The following is a 22998-nucleotide window of genomic DNA, read 5'->3' on the forward strand; positions in this document are numbered from 1 at the left end:
GTGCATCTCTGCAACAGGGTACATCAAGTCAGTACATCTCACTAAGTACGTATATCAAACCAGTACATCTCACTAACAACGTATACCAAATCAATACTAAGTGATTAGAGCTTAAAAAGAACGTATTTCAAATTTAAGAACGTATTTAAGTCAGTACATCTAATTTGACTCAGTACATAATTACAGCTACCTGAGAACGTATATCAGGTCAACACTAACAATGTATATCAAGGTATAACACTCGAATAAGTCACTGCAGTTGAAACTGAGAACACCGGTGCCCATCACGTCATTAGAACAACTTTGCCTAACCTCTGTGTACAGATGTCAATCTGTTTGATCAGCCGCATTCTGGCTCTTGTTGTGCTGAATGTAAGGTTGAACTCTTTAATAACTTTAAATATCTGGGAGATACATTGACATTTTATGGTTAAAGGTAAGTCGCTGCTTCTGATAATCCCTCATGAGCAGAACAGTGAGAGAGACAGAACCTCTCAACCTCTGCCGGTGTGAAAAATATCTCCTCATACAGGCGAAAGTGAACAATCTCACATGGTATATGATTTGTCTAGTTAGCACGAATCGATAAGTGACAGCACTCAATATTCTGTTATTACTAACAGGAACTGAAGTGTTCAATTACATGCAAATATATTCTAACTAATAATTATTTTACCGACTTACGAAATAAGGCCCACGGATATTCGCAAATTTCAAAACAGCCCCGTTGCTGGTCAAGTTGTCCCAGTCGGTTCGCAGCTGCGATCGGTTCATTCAGCAACCTCGACTCGACTAACTAAATTTAATCTTAGACTGGACGTACGAAAACATACATGGGTGAAGTTCCAAAGTGAAGGGAATTTGAATGGTGAGACATTGATTGATTACATACCGAAAGTACTGATTATTTAAATCCGTCGGCCATAACAATGCGTTCCGTCGAAGATAGTAAGTAGGAGACAGACAGGACAATGATGTCACTGTTACGTTACTATCTTTCTAGGTTACGGGAGTGTTGGTGATGAGTGACTTATCAAGGACAAAGTGACACCATGTTTACCTGATGGCATGTTTACTGTTTGTTCTGACACTCGGAAGATAGTGTTTGTTGAGTAATATGTGTTTGTGTGTCACCATGGGTGTTTATTAAGGTGGTATTGTATAAGGTATTATTGTATCGGGCCGACAGTTTCAAATATTTACAGGCCTTTAATGCCTTCAGTAAATTATCTGTCATTTTTTCCGACTTGAATCTTCCTTCCACTTTTACTTTAACGTTCGGGAATCACCCATAATATCCATCATGGCTTACAGGCTCACTTCCTGGCATTTCAGCACAGAAATGGCACATTCTCTCTGCGTCTGGGTTTCGCAAACTGATTTTGTAGAAATAGTGTGAAATTGTCACAGTGTAGTCTATTTTATAGTTATTGGTTTGACTTTAACAAAATGGGCCAGCAGATTTCATTCAGGGCCTCATTGCACTGATATTACGAGTAAACCGTTACACGAAGTGAATATGGTTTTACGCCGCTTTTAGCAATATTCCAGCAACGTCACGACGGGTTACAATGGTGGAACAAATAGAATAAGTACATACATAATAGGGGTAAAAACTGTCTTGACTTCTTTAGTATATTACGATGGGCGTTTTTGTTTACTTAGTGAGTGAGTATGGTTACACGCCGCTTTTAGCAATATTCCTAGAAATGGACCACACATTTTACACATGTGGGGAATCGAACACAGGCCTTCGGCGTGACGAGCGAACGCTTTAACCACAAAGCTACCCCGTCGGCCCCGTTTCAGTATAATATTTCAGGAGTCTTCAAGCTCGAGTGAAAAAGAAGTTTGTTCTCATGAATCACCTGTTGTGACAGGGAACACACAGACAATTTATACTATGAACAGTATGAGTTTATGCATGGACAAATTAAAAACTAACATTATGTACATGATACAAGCATAAACAGACAGACACAGAACATACATGCACCTCTAACAAGGGTTAACAAAAACAACAATGAAAGGAAGTAACAACAACAGCAGTTGATATTAGCATTTACTGTAGTAACAACTGCAGTCAGTGAGTGAATGAGTGAGTGAGTGAGGTGTTTTTCTTCTCTGCAAAATTCCAGCTATATGGCAGCGGATTGTAAATTGACAATCCAGTGATCGACAGTATGAGCACCGATCGACACAATGGGAATGTGACGCGGAACGAAACATAACCGTGCCAACTAAACAGACAAATATGCACACGAACAAACATTATCGCAACGCCAATGACTTTCAGCCCCCATAATATATCGACTTAAGACATACACGCGTTACGATCAACCTCGACTATCACGTACAATACACGTACCAGTCAATGAGCAAATATCATGTCTCAGTAAACTGTTCTTTCAGCTCAATGTCTTAGAAATCAATTGTTATCGTTGTTGATAAGCAAACACGGGGTCTCCTCAACTGACAACTGCTCAATAATGGTAAGTTATCGGTATACGGTCTTCTGGCATGCGGTTGAGGGCTATTGCAAGAGATGTTCCTTGTAATACATCGACTATCTCCCGATTGACCTGAAAATATCAGCAAACTAATGACATTAAGGACAGTCAGCATTCAGGTCGACTGCGACTGACAACTCCAAGTGAGGATACAACACTTCTCAGAATCGCACGAGTTCCTGTATTTATGTAAAGTGGCGTGTCAAAAGAAGAACGGATTCCATATCATTGTTTCTCCAACAGAAAGATAAAGAATGCCGACATCCGTTGTTATCCCCACATAATAAAACAGCACGACTAGCCTGATATCAAAGTCGACATCACTGGAATGTTTAGTCAACGAGGATGGTCCTTTGCTGTACAAAAGTGTACATCTTTTGAGCAGGACTGATAGCGGAGCAGAAACACTGCATATGCACAACGCATCGTTTGAGAACGTATCTCCAATTTCAGGCGTTGACAACGCTAGACCTTGAAGCAAGTGCCGTTTGGTGGGGGTTCACTGATGGCGTTGGAGTACCTCATCCATGACTGTCAACGTGACCTTGAGATAATCAGACAATATGTACATCAACAACATCCTGGAAAGGGTGGTCGTGCCACATTTCGATGATCATCCTCTGAACACAAGGTCAGTCTTTACGGAGGTCAACGTTAGGCCACACCGTGCATTTAACAGAGATGATTTCTTACATCAACAGGCGGTAGCAGCTCCAGGAGTCCACATTCCAATCCCACAGAGCATGTTTGGGACACTATGGGGGCACAGAATATCGCAGAGAGATCCCACAGTACAAAATCTGTTGGAACAATCCAACTAAATCAAGAATGGAACGCAGTGTCAATATTCTGTTCAGTCAGTGAAGACGGTCAGTATCTGGTGTGAAGGTGTCATCACATATTGACATTGTGCTTGGTTATTGTAAGTTGACGTCTTCAGGATTGTATGTCAGAATCTTGAAAATGACAGCAATTGTTAACGCCCTACCATTGTTATTAGCAGAACAAAATGAGTCATGTATTGGCCATATTTGCTTTTCTACAGGATTTTCTGTTCTTTGTGCGTTTAGATCTTCCACTTAAATATTCCTTAAAGGTTCATGTTTCCAGACAGTAAGCATATTGATGTTTGGATATAATTACTGGTGACATATTGACACTTAGTCTGTCATAGAGACCCTGAACAATATACATCCAAGAAAGCCCATGAAAGTCTACAATATGTTAGTCTCATTGACACTATGGAAAATATAGAGTGCTGCGACAATGTATACTGCGATACTTTTGTCTGTGGGTATATAATCACAAAAGAGTACATATTATGAGTGAGTGAGCTGAGGTTTAAGCCGTCTTTGGCAACATTCCAGCAATAGCACGGCAGGTGGCACCAAAAATAGTCTTCGCACATTGTACCCATGTGGTGAATCGAACCCAGATCTTAGGCGTGACGAGCGAATGCTTTAACCACTAGACTACCCCATCGCCTCGAAGGTGCTTGTAAGAAAATGCAACGTACTGTTCGTTCTAATATCAATACATCGTTAAAATCGATTAAAAAGGGCCAATAGAGATGGTAAATATTCTAAGCAACGTAAATTTGAGCATCGTCGAAGTGAAAGTGTCATGGCCCAGCCGCACGTCTGCACGGAATGCAGACTTCCTGTGGCCACAACACATGGATGATTCAAATACAGGAACCACTAAGTCGCCATGTGTTGGGGGCGAGCACGTCCAGAAGGCACCGGTAAATAAATAAATATTGCTTTAAGCCGCATCAACAGTGCTGGAGCTGTTTGAGGCGCAAGTACAGCGTCACTCTGCCCGAAATAAGCGTCTATCAACAACATATAAAAATTCCATTCATCAGTTACCGAAAATAGACAACATACAAACACAAGTATCAACATCTCAAACTTCATTGCACTCATTAGGCTGTTTTACGCCGCACTCAGCAATATTCCAGCTGTATGGCGGCGGTGACGGCGATCTGTAAATAATCAAGTCTGGACCAGACAATCCAGTGACAACAACATGAGAATCGACGTACGCAACTGTAATACGATGACATGTGTCAACAAGTCTGACCCCTCGATCCCGTTAGTTGCCTTTCGCGGCAAGCATGGGGTAGCTGCCGACCAATTCTAACCCGGATCTTCGCGGGTTCGGGACAAAGCACTGACGGTCGATTGGCAACTGTTGTATACATAATTTATAACATATGCACGCAAATGCATATGATAATTAAAAATACTTAATGAGTAGCAACTCACTGGAGTACGTCACCGTCCGAGTTGATTCGGGTTTTACGCCCCTTTTAGCAATATTCCAGCAATATCAGGGCGGTGGACACCAAAAATGTTCTTTACACCATATACCCATGTGGGGAATCGAACCTGTGGCTGCTTCAACCACTGGGTGACCTCACCGCCACAGCATTCTGCTGAATACTGAAGAAAGCAATGAAGTCAGATTATACTAATAACATTTATACTAAAATATTCTAACCATGTTGAATGTAAAGTGGTCGATTTAGCACCCTTTGCCTTGACAAGGTACATCGTCTGACTGTCATCAGTCAATATTTTCACACATGGTAACAACAGCAGGCAGCATTTATCAACCACTTTCACTGCAATCAGTAAAACTGTACAATGCACCAATGCAGACCAGTAGTGTTTCGGTAGGCCAGGTGTTACTAACAGCAGTGAAGCACGGCGCGTGCAGTCGCAATGCCTGTCAGCGCAATGCACAATGGGCATAATGCGATGAAAGGATCGACATTTACGTCAAGATTTCACCTACAAGCCGCGTACTCTGGCACTATAATTTCTGTTTGAAAAATGGGTTGGTCGATCACATTTACTGATTTTGCTCCGTGCAGTGAGGACAGTGAAACAATGCATATGGCAACGCAAGCAGTATCTTCAAAACAGTTTTTGTCTATTCAACATATTAGTCGCTGAGAGAGAGAGACCAGCAGCTAAATCAGTTAAAGTGGAATTTGTGTCTATTTGAGCGGTAGTAAGTTCATTAACAATGCATCATTAACTATACCGAGTGTTTTAATGAACTTGAAAAAGTGAGAAAAAAATTTAAATTTGATTCTGTCAATTTAATAAGCACTCGTTGAACTAAGTACAAACGTAGAAACATCTTTTGATTCGCCCCTCAGCATTTCAGCACATTTCAGTACAGTTTATTTTAGATATAACATAACTATTTTTAACTAACTTCAGATATTTTAAATTCAAAATCAAACACCTGACATAATGATCTGAGAAGTGTATATTTGTTTTAGATGTTCTGTTAATTGTTGACTTTGTGGTCGTCTATATATGGCGAATAGTCTGTGGTAAGCTCCCTGAAACAAATATAACCTATACAAGTCTAGATTGTGTGGCAAGTATAGATTACCACAGTTTCTGAAGAAAGTCTCCGGGCTCAATTTTATTTTCATTTTATCAACATAACTTATAAACCGTTATTTTTATAAAACATATTCATTTCAAAAACTAAATGTCTGTCTAGTTTTGGAAGTGATCACGTAGATACAAAATAACGCCATCATTCTGATGTAAACATGCAGTTGGGTGTAGATTCTTCAGGGCCGCTTTGGGTTTGTGAATATTTACTCACGTTATTATTAGTGTGGAGAAAATGGACAAAATTGTGCAGTTATGTTACACGTGTTTGGCAACTGGAAATATCAGCGACAATATAACCATGTTTTACTATCTTCAACCTGCCAAGGCTCTCATTGATAACAAACGTCGGACATGAAGGTGCCACGGTGAAATGCATTTATCTGTCTTTACGGCTGTTTGTATTCCACGCTGGTCAACGCGCGTACCACATGTAATTCCGTGGTATACTGACAGACTTGTTCATTCATTGCACACATTTATCATCAATGTTTCGGTCAAACCAAATGATATAATCATAAGAAGAATCTGATATGATGAACGGTACCGACAGAAAAAAACAGACTGTGTAAGTTATGTAAATTGGGAGGTATGGAGGATGAAGACCATTTTCTTTTGGGTTGCCGATCACTCTCGCACAGTTGAAAACAATGTATATATCAATTTGGTTACCTAATGTCAAATAAAAATGTAAGTATTATGGTGAGTGAGTGAGTGAGTTTGTTTTTACGACGCTTTTAGCAATATTCCAGAGATATCACGACGGGGGACATCAGAAAATGGGCCTCACACGTACCCATGTGGGATGTAAGTATTATAAGAAATGTTTCAATGTATTTACATCATACAATGAACATGCGAATCATTGCACCATTATGTTACTACATGCACGTGTATTAATATGCACACTGTGCTGTTATACTGCACATATGCATTCTATATATATGTTGTTGGCCTGAATATCAACTGAAATAAAGCAAAGCAATCCTACGTTCACAATTACAACTTTAACGAAATTGTAATTTGCACACCCATTACCTGTGATTCAAAATAGGATAGACGTGCTGGCATACACAAATCATTCGGTGGCTAATTACCTAATTTGGTATATTCACTCTGGTAACACGATTTCCTTTCCTCTACATTGTTAAAGTCTTTCTGCTAATGTTTCTTAAGTTGCACCTACTGTACATTGACTATGTTACGGATAATCGGGCTAGCTAAAGGTTTATGTAGAACGTGCCACTGTTTTGTGTTTTTAAGATATTCACAGGTATTACTGTGTATAATACAATATAATAGATCTCTTCAGTTCTGATTCAACCTTGCTACGCTGTCTGAATATGTACTGAATATGACTGTGTATATTGTAGTTATCCACTCAGTATTCCCGAGTGTAACTGGTGTGCTATATTCAATACTGCGTAGAGCGTTCTTTGATACTTCTAATGATTTGTTTTGCAATTCTTTATTAGCACTGCTGTTTTCACACATATATACTTCTATAAATGTTCGTAACCTGCTATAAAACGTGCTTGTATGTATTCCACAGAAGACTAATTATGTTAATTATTCGGTGGCTATCTACTAATAAATTGTTTGATTATTTACTCATGTTCTGTGTGCGTTGGTATTGTTGAATACGTCTCGCCAAATTAGCTGATTCCCCATTACACTCACGTGTTAATAGTATCATTAATATGAACAGTATTTGCACGTAGTCTGTAGCGTGTCTTTAGTGGAGCCTCCTGTGAGAACAATTATGTTTGAGATGCTAATATGGCTAACTTCAAATCTGAATGTGCTGATTTGTCTGTTCATCCATACGCACATCTCTCTCTCAGGGGCATGCATTTTGATGCATTTGTATTCACTAACAATACTGTCTACAACGTTTGTATTCACTAACAATACTGTCTACAACGTTTGTATTCACTAACAATACTGTCTACAACGTTTGTATTCACTAACAATACTGTCTACAACGTTTGTATTCACTAACAATACTGTCTACAACGTGTGCTGTGAATATGATTACACTTCATTACGTTCTGCAACAGATCTGGGCTAGATAGCCTCATACGTGTTCCAAAGATCATTTGCATCAAGGTGTTAATATTCCTTAAGGACACTATAACAACATAACAATAAAAGTATTAATTTTGTCCCTGATTCAGGAGACAATTGCGTGCGCGCGTGTGTGAGTGTGAGTAACTCGGACACCTTACGTGGCCGCACACTTAACACATGGTGTGGTATACATGTGTGCATCGGTCCTTTGTTTCGACACTAGTTGAGTAATCTAGGCGCTTAATGTTACCGCAGTTAGACAGTGAACAAGACACCATGACGCTGAGCAGCTGTAGGGGTGAATTTATGGCCAGTGTTTGTGGGTGCGTTTGCCCTTACTTGCGTACTTCCGTACTAGTGTCTTTGTGTTGCGAGTGACCCAGAGTGTATTATACACAAAACACACAATTTGCTGTCCGGACAGAGCGCTGATTTTCAATTGAATATTTAAAAAATTGTGCCACTTCCCAAAATCCCTAAATAATCGCTCATTTGGCTCTGCTGGGGTAACTCGGCACGAAGCTTTTTACACGTAACAAGCAAGGCATGAAGTATAATCTTTCCCGCTAGCTACACCGTTGTAGCATTAGTACCTCCTTCAATTCAAAACTGACATGCCTAGGTAATATTATGCAAGGAGCCTGTAACTGGGTTGTAGATAATCCCTGCATTATATAACCGCACTTTCTTCTTTCACCGACTGCGTCCGTTACGTATTTCCAACATCATTCCAGGCATCATACAATGGCTATTATTTTACATGTATATGCCGCCTGATTTACAGAATTTCTGAGACATTTATTTCGGGATTGACTGCTTTACACAAAGGAAGTGTATTTATGAAATGTATATAGGAAGTGAGCTGATGGGTGAGAGAGAGAGAGAGTATTAATGAAACTCACATTTAATTATTGGCCTTGTATGGATGTCAGAATATTGTCCTACATTTGTGGAATTATCATCAACCACGTGTACTTTTTCAATCGTTACGCGTCAGAACACGTGTTTGTCGCCCGCTCCAAATCCGTACGTATTCTCCATACAGTGCATCTCTGGTCACCTAGCTCCAATGCAAAGCTGTGCGAATTACATGTGTTTGAAGCACTAGTTGTCGGGCACATTTTCTCGTGTAACCTCAAAACCCAGTTTTACTAACATGTGCATTATGTTTTATCTTAAGATAGAGCGCTGTAGAATTTAACCTTTGAACCCTTTTCCCACAAAATAGACTGAACCACGAGCTATTTTTAGACTTCACTCATGGCCGGACCGAGTTACACTTGTGTTGTACACATTGTAAGCACGTGAGTTAGAGAAAAAATATATGAGGAGGGGATTTTACAATGTGTTCAATGAATAAAATTAGTAAAAAATCTCATGATCACTCACCATAAATTCATGATGTCCTTATATCCACAAATGTTCATCCCCGGGGAAGTTTCGGCGATTATTCAGCTGCGCGTGCGGTAGGAACGTTGACCGGTGCCGGGAGTTCGCGCGAAACCTATAGCCGGAAGACAGACGGGAGAGTCTACTCTGGGATGGAGGGCACATTAACGATTTAATGGTGGGAGGGCAAACAATGTGAAAAATATGTTCAAATATCGGAATAGACAGATAATTGAACGAATGTAAATGTACAAGTGCCTCGTACATAAAATGTCCTGGAATGTCAATAAATGAAATGTCAAAGCAGTCTGTCTGTTATGAAGAACAATGTATCTCAATATTGTTAATAAAACCCGGAGTTTTCCTAAGATGTCGTCTATAACATTGGAAAGTAAGGGGGAATGAGGTGGTTCAAATTATTCATGTTAGCAATAAACATCCTATGAGTTATATACAACACAACAGCAATATGATATTTTCCATAAGCGATGTAGAATACTGAAAACTTTTGAAATAGACAATGTAAACGTTTAAATGTGACGCCAATAAAACTGAAAATGGCACCACTGCAGGTTTCAGTACTTAATGTCATATCTAATCACCTTAAATCCTTTATCTTAGTCACAGTTGACAAATTGTGTAAAACTAGAGATAAGTCGTGACAGGCGTAATCGTCCGCAGACTGGAAACCCCCCAAACTACAGCTGGTCATCCCTAGCTGAGATTAACACTCGACTTCATTGTGTTTGAAGCTACGAAACTTTAGCCTTGGGTCCAGAACCCAGTTTGCCATCCGATGGGTCGGACAGGGTGTTGGTAACAACAATAAAATTCAAGACTTACAACTTTTTCAATAATACACAATGTCAGGAAAAATGTCGTTTTATACTTTCATGAATGTATGCCATATATGTTTTTTGTGGGATAATCAGAAATCATACAACATACTTTTATCTATCCTAGAGTCACATGGACGATAAAAGCGACAAGCTCAAAGTTTTAGAAAAAAGGGCTTCATACAAGAATAATATTCTTTGGAGAAATCGTGAAAGTTGTCCTCGTACACAACGCACACACTGAGTTGAAATGCAAACTTTAGACATTTCAGCCTTTTTTAAAAATTTAGTAGACTTTAGGGAAAATACTTATCTAGCGGATGTTTTCATGAAACAAAAAACAATGTTTGTCAGCGAGACATCTATTAGGGAAAACAAGACAAGTACAAGGAATGTCTGATTTGTATTTCAAATGTGACATACTATTAAACCGTGTATGCGCTGAACTACGTTCATTGAAACAAGCTAGACCAAAATTTCGCAAGTCAAGAACTTGTTCAGTGTGTATCCAGTGTTTCAAATCAAATATGAAACAGTTAAACTCTGAGAACGTCGACGAATTTACATACGGTTTCTATAGCAACCAGCCTTCATTCGGAACAAAGAAACCCTTACTGACGGGGTCACGTTCAAAGGGGCACAACTCTAGCTGTGCAAGAAAGTTACCCTAGTGGCTTCTGATTTCTTGTGTATGTGAAAACCGATGCATGCTACGTAGGGGCAGCATTTATATTTTTGTGTTTCTCATCGCCCGACCCCCTCTATAAAATAGTGATGCCCTAGGTATACGTTCGGTGAGCGATGCATTGTGCTGTTACTTAAAATTACACGTGTACGCATAAAATCCACACGAGTGGAGAGCTGCATACTAGCAGGGAGACTATATATATATGTTGTAGATTATCCCTGATATTAGCTTTCTACTATCTCCAACATGCCTTTAAATGCCCGTGTGTTTGAAATGATCAAATGTAACACGGATAAATGAGAAACAAAGGATACACGTGACAACAGCAGGCAGTAGAGCCCAATCAGGGTTATGCAAATATATTTTCAGGTTATATGTGTTAGTTGTGTCCATGAAATTACTATTTTCTGAAATCGTCATCAGTTTAAATATGATCATTAATTATTTGAACATATTGGTTTGGTTAGTTTCCGCCGTTAGCGGATATATCTGGAGAACTGTTACACGCGGCCTAAAATAACATAACAAATACATGTACAATTTATATGAACGTATGGAGTGAGTGAGTTTATTTTTACGCCTCTTTTTAGCAATATTCCAGCAATATCACGGCGGGGGAGACCAGAACATGGGCTTCACACATTGTACCCATGTTGGAAATCGAACTCGGGTCTTCGGCGTGACGAGCGAACGCTTTAACCACTGGGCTACCCCACCGCCCATGAATGTATGGAACAGTAGTTGACAGAAACGTATTAGTAACATGCACATGATTTCCGAGATTGTGTGACAGATAATTTCTCTCAATAGAGGTGATTAATGGTTGAATTGCCTGGAAATGGAAATAAAGCAGGCGAAGTTAAATGTGCACGTGTCATTTATATAGTATATTGTTGCAGAACGCGTGATGATCTGTCTCGACTTAGAACATGTTTCAAAGTACACAAATATTAAAGACACAATGCGGAGAAGTCATTTCTCTAAAAATAATAACTATAAACCCTCAGTTGTGTTGTTTATTTCTCAATATTGCACAACAGGTAACCGAAAGATAATATACTGGCACAGTGGCAAATACAGAATCTTAGTTGTTAATCTTAATCAACCCATGATAGAGAATCTCTTCGTATATGGCGTTTAAAGTTGTTATGTATTGACACAAATTTATAACCCACTCCCATCCCTGGTTTTGTGCAGACCTAACTTTCTTGATAACATGGAACTGTTTCGTTTCGCAGTGTCAAAATGTTGAATATAAGGAACTAGTTACTTTTTATAAACAGTAGGGGAGTGAATAATATTAGTAGAATCTTCTGGGAACCAGTTCTGAGTAACCTAAAGTGACTCTTGGTCTTTAACGACATACAGTCAAACCCCGTTGTGTCGAATTCATTTTCAGTCAGTATAAAAAGTTGTATAATTCATACAAACGGAATCGGAATGTACATACGTGTACATGTGGGGAATTTATCTATGACAGCCTCGTATTTTGTCTCTATTGTCTTAACAGATAATTTTCGCTTTTTAGGTGTAACATGCGATCCAGTTATCCCCCCGGGCTGATCGGGTCCTTCGCTGAATTGCCCTGCCATGTTACTAACCGTACTGGTTAAAAATATTGATCCTACACCTTAAATACTAAACCAAAAACAAAACATCAATTTAGATAATCCAACTCCGTTTTCCTCACTTCTCATTTTGTATTTTCAAGGAAATCACATGACCGCTAACATAGACTGTCACATGACAACAACATGCGCCATTGTTTGTTTAGAGATATCCTGTCGGTCCGTGATCAACGTGTCACTGGTAACAACTTAATTATGGTTAATTGTTTGAGTAAAATTCAGTTGGTAAGTGTGCTAACAATGTGTGTATAGATGCGTAGTTAAACATGTCACTTGATTGTTGAGTCCGTTAATCGTTACTTTTGATCTTTAGGTAGCACGTTTATGAGGATGACTTCCGATTGCGCGACTGAAGTTTTCAGTTGCAACAACCAGCTTTGACAGTTCGAGACAAAAGGGTAAATTTGTACTTGTTAGAGCCTTTGGGGACCCTAAAATGAGTTCGACACAACCGGGAATTCGACACATCTAGTTCGACACATCAGGGTAAAAATAATGATAAATATAAGGAAATCGGCAGGGACCGAGATGTCAGTTCGACACATCCGAGAATTCGTCTCAACCGAGTTCGAGACAATGGGGTTCGACTGTATTGCAGTAAATGAATGAGTAAGTGAGTGAGTTTAGTTTCACGCCGCACTCATCAATATTCCAACTATATGGCTGCGGTCTGTAAATAATCGATTCTGGATTAGACAATCCAGTGATCAACAGCATGAGCATCGATCTGCGCAATTGGGAACCAGTGACGTGTGTCAACCAAGTCAGTGAGCATGACCACCCGATCCCGTTAGTCGCCTCTTACGACAAGCATAGTCGCCTTTTTATGGCAAGCATGGGTTGCTGAAGGTCTACCCCGGGACCTTCACGGGTAAATAAATGAACGCAGTACTGCGTATAGCGGTATGGCTTATCGCAGCGGCTGGCGTACCATTGTGATGAGCAACGATTCACGCCCACAAAGCAAGAGACTCCACCAGGTATCACACAAACTACCAGTCAGTCCACTCAAACCTAGGTTATTCGGGACAAATGCTACAACGGAATCACAAGGGTCACCAAGGTAGGAACCCTTCGATCACAGTACCAACTACCACGCCCTGTTTCGCACCCAGTAGGTAGATCTACACTCAGAAATAAAATTAATTGTTATTATTATTATTAGATCATATTTATTTAGCGCACATATCCCCCCAACTAGTAGTTTGCTGGTAAGAAGGCGCTGGTATATTTTCCCTTCGATCATTGGATGTCATTCTCAAAGGTACATCGTAATATCAATGTCAACTCCCCTGGGAGAATACAACTTTTGATATACCAAGGTGCACCGAGTTTGTTGTGGCTTTCTTACCCTAACGAGGTACCCATTCACAGCTAGGTGGATTGAGACACATAATCACAGAACTTAGTCCAAGTCCACGAGCACTGCAGGTTGTTTGAACTAGGTGTTTGAACGTATTCATGTGGCCACCATCTGATCATATACCAAAGGATTCTAGATTTTTTAAGCGCATAGAGTTGTGTTCGTAGACGTTCGTGTCATTGCAAGGATTAAAGATATTTTTTAATGTGGAAAGTTTGAGATGACCCCCGACTTGAAACGCTTCACAGAACAATACATAAAGAGAACACTAAACTATGTGAAACGAATGCATGGTTTGACATCAAAAGAGCGAAAGCGAGTTCGATACCGATACCATTCACTCGTTTCATAAATATGGTGTTACACGAAACATAGTTTAGTATTTTATGTGTTACACGAGACATAGTTTGGAATTTTATTTATTACTCAACCAATATTAGCAAAATAACAGTGATCAAAGTACTTCTTTCCTAAGAATTCAACGAATGTGTACTAGGTATATTGTACTGGGAAGCGTTTCAAGTCGGGGGTCATCTCAAACTTTTCATATGTCTTAAAAAAATGATTAATCCCTCGCAATGACCCGAGCCTATGAATTTGTGTACTGTAAACTAAAGGTTGTGACAACGCTGAAAGAGTCTGCACACAAAGCTAACTCCAAGATTGTTACACTCGGTAACAAGTGGGCTCGATCCCGACACCTCAATCTTCATTGACCACTAGCCTGGAGCTTTAGGCAGCTCGCCCACCTTATTAAATATTGTGGAAATAAGTTGTTTCAAAGGCATTTAGTTTGATTGTGGAAACAGCCACCATGCAGATGATACACATACAGTTAATGAACATGGAACAAATAGTATAGTTTATGTTTGTCTTTATAGCCTTGTGATTAATAGCTTTTGCTAGCTTCCATTAAGTGAACATCTGGCGACATGCTGTTGCTTCCATCCGGAGTGTGCCTTCGTCTAATGTATTACGTGCGTTGTCTGGCTGTTATCACCATCCACATTCACCTAGTGAAACAACGTTTTGTAAACTACACATTTTGGCATATGGCAGTACTTCTTCTGCCCATTACAATACCACAATGCTGAATGTTTCATGGGCATCACTAAGCGTAGACTAAGGCTTAGTCACTGAACATCTATATAATTTTGATAGCAACAAACCCATTAAATTAAGAAGGAGCCCCAGGGAGACCAATGGTTGAACCTGAGGAAATCTAGACTTGCTTCATATACGGTTTGACCATTGCAGAGAGAGCAAGGAATATACCGGTAAAATGGTTCAGGGACTGTGAGAGAGACTACACTAAGTGAACACTATTGAACTGTTTGCTGCGATAACAGCGTATGTTTTAATTTTAATGACCAAAAACCAAATATGACTAAACTATAGCACTGCGTGCAAAATCAGATGTATATTTCGTGTTTTCGAGAAAAGTGGATCGAAATGCAACAATCATTCATACAATTTAAATTATTAATGTTTGAACAGAGCTCGGAATTGTGTCTCATGCAATGGCATATTTTAGTATATACCATTATCATATTTTTGTGCACTTGATAGATCCAAGGCTCATAGCACTAAAAGTGGTCATATTTTCTAACAGATTGAAAACAAACGCAGCTTGAAAACAAATGCAGATTGAAAACAAATGCAGATTGAAAACAAACGCAGATTGAAAACAAATGCAGATTAAAAACAAACGCAGCTTGAAAACAAATGCAGATTGAAAACAAACGCAGATTGAAAACAAATGCAGATTGAAAACAAAATGCAGTTTGAAAACAAATGCAGATTGAAATGCGAATCATTTCTTTACGGCTACATGCCAGGTGAAAGTTGGTTCGTGTTTAGTTACTATCTGACGTACATCTTAAGATAACAAGTGTCAGAGATTTGATGACATTTCGATATATACATATATACATATATACATACAATTAATACTCAGAGGCATATTTCACCACGGAATTTTGATATGTACCATATGTATCTGGTTGTACTCAGATATATACAGACAAACATACGATTCTCAGAGGCCTATTTAACAACAACATTTCGATACATACGGATAAACATACCCAAAAGCCTTGCCTGCAGTTTGAAAGCTCTATTCACCACCGCTACCATTAATCCACAGCCTGTGTTTCGCTGTCTGACGAGCACTTGTCTCACTGACAAATTGTGACACATAGGATCACTGTTGAAACACTCATGGTTCGCAGATGTCGCATTGTCATGAATATCCGTTCTTACAATATTGTTCATGTTTATGATGGAATGCACACTATAAAACTCACTGGTGTAGCACATCACATTGGGTAATCGGCCGTTAATAAGTCCATGTCTAGTACTATTACACACACACACACACACACACACTATATATATATATATATATATATATATACACACACACACACACACACACAACATACATACATACATACATACATACATACATACATACATACATACATACATACATACATACATACATACATACATACATACATACATACATACATACATACATACATACATACATACATACATACATACATACATTCTCAAATAAAATATAAAACATGTGCAGAATGGTATTGAATGTATTACTGTCAACATAAATAGTCAAAGATTGGGACTGCTTGGTTTAGATTTAGACTGGGGCTGCTTTTTAAGGACATCCCCACTTTGGTCTTTCGTTGTGACCAGATATTCAAGCTGTCGCTGTATTTAATATATTTTGGGAGCTGACAGGTGTGTGACCATTTAGTATTTAGCTTAAAACGCTGGCATCATGAATAGTGAAAACATTCGTATCAGTTATATATCCTTAGGATTACATCATCTGGAAGGAGGTGGGTAGTGTCTCCAAAACAAGCTCTTTCAGTAAACATGTAGAGGGGAGTCACTTCAACAAGCGATTGTAATTTCAAAATGTTTTTTTATGCACTTTAATCTATATCATAAGTTTGATTTTAGCAGATTTCTACCTACCCCAAGCACACAAAATGTTTCAGTTATGGCAGATTTTGCGTTTTGGGGGGCTACCAAGGTAAAAAGTCAAACAAAATGGGGATCGTGATGATGGTACATAGCAAAAACCAATTTGCTTGAGATTGACAGATATTATGTAGTGAAATAAAAAATAAAAACAGTTGCATTTATAAGTGGCGGTTGTCAATGTACCAATCATATGCACGAATCATTATCCGTGTATCGATAGAGCAGCCATGTCCATTATCTCTGAATCATGTCTAGTCTATCTAATTTACAACGCAGCAGCAGCCTCGGTGGTATAGTTGTTTGAACGTCCGTACGGAGAACGGAAGGTCTCGGGTTCGATCCCCGACTTCGTCACACCAAAATACGTTAAAATATGGTACTTGTTGGCCCCTGCATCAGCATTAATGGGAACAACATGGGTACAACTACGTGCATGTGTTTGTATGCGTGACTGCTTGTATTAGCCCTGATTTATGCTGGTTTTATAGTGCTAGCTCACTGAGACACCATGCCTCCCAATTTCCAACTCAGACACATTATACAGACTCGGAACTGAACAGCCCTTGTTGTACCCATTAATGCTATTTCACCTTACAACGCAGTATTTATTATCATTTTATTTTAGACAAAAAATAATTCTTGGTAGACGTTTACACTCCCGTGACATTTGGAATGACCTCCTGCAACTCATGCTTGTCAAATCAAGACAAGGCAACACATAGATTTTTATTGTACTTGAGGTCTCCGACCCATATGCAAGTAATACAAGTATATTATCAGCACATGTTACAGACATATCACGAAAGAAATTACAGTTCAGATAAGATTGCTTATACGGATAACAGCATGTTTTACATAGAGGGCAAGATTACGTTTTACATTTTCACTTTCACTTTGGGAGCACAGAATGGAAACAAAGACAGTTCAGGGATATTTTAATAGGTACTTGTTTGGATTTATTTTTTTCCTATCAGCATAATGTGGGTATACAAAAGCGAAGTGACTTTCATCTTCTATGGCCGAGTAATGGCCGACATAATGGGCATATCCTTAAGAGTCACTCTGTTGAAAGTCGTCTCCCCTTATTTGCTTATAAATCTAATAAGCCCAATCGAAAAGCCCAAACGCTCAGATTACATCACTGGCAAAAAGGAGGATAGATACAATTTTTTAATCATACCTGGACACATTTGCATGTTTACCTGAATTAGTAATCATGCATATCATGCAAATGTCCGGGCACAATAAACATTTACTTTTCCTTTAATGAGAAACAACATCAGTCCATCAATAAAGTATTGTCAAACCCTTGTAACTCCACCACTGTCCCCGATCATTCAAACTGCCTCAGACCGCCGCCATGACGTCGTGCAGTCTTAGCTGCATGTCGTATATATTCATTCTATAAATATTCCTTCACACAGGGTTCTCAGGTCCAATTTATGGTGATGTATTCCACTTCAACATCTCGAATGACTTCTCTGATAGTCGACCGTCTGCTGCAAAGAGGCGATTCATTGACTCGGATTCAGACATGTAACTAAGAAATCACAGACTGACCCCGTTAGAAGAGGTCGTAAAATGATTCACAATGCTTCTGGCTAACTGGTTACATCTGTTATCTGTTTTCTGTGCTTATTGAATGTAGTTCTGTAATTAGATTGATCTAATTTCAATTCCGTACCAGACTACCAAAGTTTCCGAGCGGCAGAGCCTCGTTTTGAGATTTCCGTGATTTCCAGGTTTCCGTTTGTCAGAGCTCGCTGTACGACAGAGCGCGCTGTACGACGTGTTTCCAATGATTAGATGGAGGGCAGTGTTGCAACATACAAGTGCTTAGACGTATCAAATATAGTGATTAATATTTATGGATTAGTCTAAAAAAATGCAATAGGTTCTGCATTCAATGTTTTGGCTTGTACGACAAGCATGGACTGCTGAAGACCACTACTAACCTTCACCTTCACGGGTTTCTCTTGTTAATTCTGTACAGTTAATTTCAGCACACGTACTCTCTTGCTTGACAACGGTACAAGAATCTGTATCAAAACATCACACTCAAGAAATTAAGAAGTTGTTATCCATAACATTTGTTCGATATTGTAGCAGTTCTGCTTGGTCGGCGTGTTTTGCTTTCTCTCTTCCAACACACATGATAAATGAGACTTGTTTTGTTATAAGGATATCCAAGAAAATATCAAATGGTGAACCTCAAAGAATATCTAGATAGGCGACAAGAAGCCTAGTCTGTCATACAAACCCCGAAGAGAATATATCCAAGAGAGCCCCCGCAAGTCTACATTTCCATAGCACAGGAAAGTCACAGGCTCCTTTTCTTTACGTTTTGTTTTTAAGTTTTGTTTCTATCAAATATGTTTCTTTCAGAGACTATAGCTAGTTGTTAGTCTACAAAAAGCCTTTAACTATGTTTTAATATCCGTTGCAATACCGCTCAAATCATACCCGCACCCCGGGGCTTTGACTAAGTTAATGTGACGAGTGACGTAGATGACAGAGATGCTTGCTCTGGGGTCGCGGATAGGGAAACCTGTCCTTGTCCTCCTGCGTCACATCACTGTGGTTGATTCAGCAGGTGGGTCATACACCACTGTGTTTGATTCAGCAGGTGGGTCATACACCAATGTGGTTGATTCAACAGGTGGTTCACATACGGCTGTGGTTGATTCAGCAAGTGGGTCATACATCACTGTGTTGATTCCGCAGGTGGGTCATACATCACTGTGGTTGATTCAGCAGGTGGGTCAGACACTGCTGTGGTTGATTCAGCAGGTGGGTCAAACACCGCTGAGGTTGATTCAGCAGGTGTGTCATACATCGCTGTTGGTTGATTCAGCAGGTGGGTCAGACACTGCTGTGGTTGATTCAGCAGGTGGATCATAAACCGCTGTGGTTGATTCAGCAGGTGGGTCATACATCGCTGTTGGTTGATTCAGCAGGTGGGTCATACACGACTGTGGCTGATTCAGCAGGTGGGTCATACACTGCTGTTGGTTGATTCAGCAGGTGGGTCATACACCACTGTGGTTGATTCAGCAGGTGGGCCATACAATGCTGTGGTTAATTCAGCAGGTGGGTCATACACCTGTGGTTGATTCAGCAGGTGGGTCGTTCATCACTGTGGTTGATTCAGCAGGTGGGTCATGCACCACTGTGATGGAATCAGCAGCTGGGAGCTGTGGGCTGGGAGTTGGGGGCTGGGTACGCTTAACACTAAAACTATATGAAGCATACCATCTGAGAATGTTGTTGCCCTGCTTCTGTTCGGTTTAGTCATATGATTTGCTCAAGTGGACCTTGTTGGTCTTGCTAGTACCTCGTGTACGCATGATCGTCATTACCGTGAGTTAGTCTGCCATACAGACCCTGAAACAAATATATCCAAGAAAGCCGATGCAAGTCTAGAATAAGTCTAGATTTCCACAGTTTTGGAAAATGAAGAAAGTCTAAGCTCCGTTTCATTATATTTTAGGATTGTAATTGAGGATCTGCCGTTTTCCCCCGAAAAATATGCTCATTCAAGAGATTAGATTCTCTTGTGCCAGCACTGGACCACTCGGCTGAATATGTGTGAGTATGAGTTGGTGTGAGTGTGTGTCTGCTTGCTTGTGCGTGGTTTCTTGCTCGTGTGTGTGTCTGTGTGTGTGCGTGCGTGCGTGCGTGCGTGTGTGTGTTGTTTTTTGTTTGTTTTTATTTGAGACTTTGGTATAGTTCATCGTTCAAATGTTCTTGCTTTAATATTATCATGTCCTTCGTCAAAAGGTTAAAGCTGTATTTGTGCCATTTAGCCGGGATAACAGAATGTATAAAAGCAAACTAACAAAAATCTAGTACACGATATTCAAATTGAAGTGTAGAATCGATAAGAGAATTTCATGGCATTCATTACAGTGTTTAAGCACCCACTCAGTTTAAGAAATGATAAGCATTTCATGATCTTGAATACGGACATTCTGGAATGAAACATTTAAACTCAAAGAACCGGGGCTAGTGTGGAAATGGTACTATTACGTCTTTGAATGTCATTTAGAAGTGAAAATACATAAGAATGAAGATTTTTATGGATATCAACTTCTTTATGAGAGAACACAACGTTTCGGAGTTAATGCTTACTCCTTCATCAGGTGATAGAGAAAGGGATACAGAGGTGTATTTATATGTACAGGTAAAACAATAACAAAGTAACAAGTGGAATGAGTTAACGAAAGCTAGTATAAACAAGCACTGATAGGAAGCCGATAGTTAAGATAACAATGATGGAAGCCAATGGTAATGCATTACAGTTGATTGGATATGTTTACATAACATAACATAACATAACATATCCAATCAACTGTAATGCATTACCATTGGCTTCCATCATTGTTATCTTAACTATCGGCTTCCTATCAGTGCTTGTTTATACTAGCTTTCGTTAACTCATTCCACTTGTTACTTTGTTATTGTTTTACCTGTACATATAAATACACCTCTGTATCCCTTTCTCTATCACCTGATGAAGGAGTAAGCATTAACTCCGAAACGTTGTGTTCTCTCATAAAGAAGTTGATATCCATAAAAATCTTCATTCTTATGGTACTATTACGTTTGTGGGTGAATGATCTTCAAGGCATAACATCAGCAAAGGAAATTTGTTTGCAAGATTTTCTGAAGGAATTAAAAATTCATTTAAAGAAAGGACTTGTTTTTCTCATGCATAAAATGTTTGTCAGCTCCGAATTACGATGCCATCGATTATGTCTTTGTTCTAAGCCTAATGTGGCTTCAGTCAGTTTTACCCTTGACTTTGTATCATACTTTGGCGAACAGTTTTCAGCAAATTAACTGAATTATCTCACACATATATTTTTTCAGTTTTTTTTTTATGAAGACTGACACAGTAAAGACATATTTTGATAATATTTGAAATGGTTATCGTTGTTACATTTTGATTTGTTTGTTTGATTAAGGTAACGGCGGAAAATGGAACCGATATGTTGACACCAGCCACATGCAACCATGACCCACACACATAAGCATTAAACAAACACATGCATCGAAACTGACGAAAGAGTTTACGAATATGTCTGCCATGTCGGCCATTTTCCAAACAGATCGAAACAACTGGTACATAGCCACATGTCTTCACGGGTGGAATTATACACACAGTTACCTTTTTCATTGGTCATGTGAGTTTTGCCATCTTGGATTAGCAGAGTTACATATCTTTGTTGTGGTTGGATATGCTGATCGATAACATTTGGACATATGGTTTGCCAGCACTATACTTTTACCTGGTTAAAAATAGAACAATGTACATTTAAAGACGTATACATTCTAAAGACTAGTTTACATGTGATTGATGTAAATGAAATATTGTTTTTGTCACAATGGCGAGTCACTGTTAGCAGACAGATAATAATAATGATAAAAATAATGCTAATTTTTGCGCCAAGAACTCGATGCTTTTCTTTGGCGTCACACAATAACCCTGACGGAACTGAACTTTCAAAGCTGCTATTAACCGGGACCGTATAGGTCCATACATGAGCTTCTCAGGTGCCCATATTAAAACAACTCGTAGAAAATGTTAAGGGTGCGGCATAAAGGAAACAAACGTTACGGTTTGTCAGAATCGGAAATCACTCTTGATGGCTTTTACAACAGATAGTTTTGTTACCGAAGACGAAGCGCCCGGCTATTGAACGCTCTAGATGCGAAGGAAGAATACAGCGCATCCTCCATATCTCCATGATTGATTTAGGGGGCATTAGGAATCAGTAGTAAAAAAAACCCAGCAAGACGATCTCGCATTAGCGACACGCTGTCCTCAAAGCGTAATGACATTTTCCAGAACTGACTCCACGCAGTCGGCTTCTCACACTCTACCAAAGTAGGATGACAGTTATTCTCGATAGGGGCGAAGTATTTGGCATGATCTGGCCCATACTGTGTATAATTCCAATCGATGTTTGACGCGGCTGTACACCAATGATGTTTTCTTGCATCATTTTCCTTAGATGGAAGTCGTTTCATGTTATGAATCTATTGCTATATCATGTTACAAAGCCAGACTGCAC

Source organism: Haliotis asinina, chromosome 3, assembly GCF_037392515.1.
Source record: "Haliotis asinina isolate JCU_RB_2024 chromosome 3, JCU_Hal_asi_v2, whole genome shotgun sequence".
Taxonomy (NCBI): domain Eukaryota; kingdom Metazoa; phylum Mollusca; class Gastropoda; order Lepetellida; family Haliotidae; genus Haliotis; species Haliotis asinina.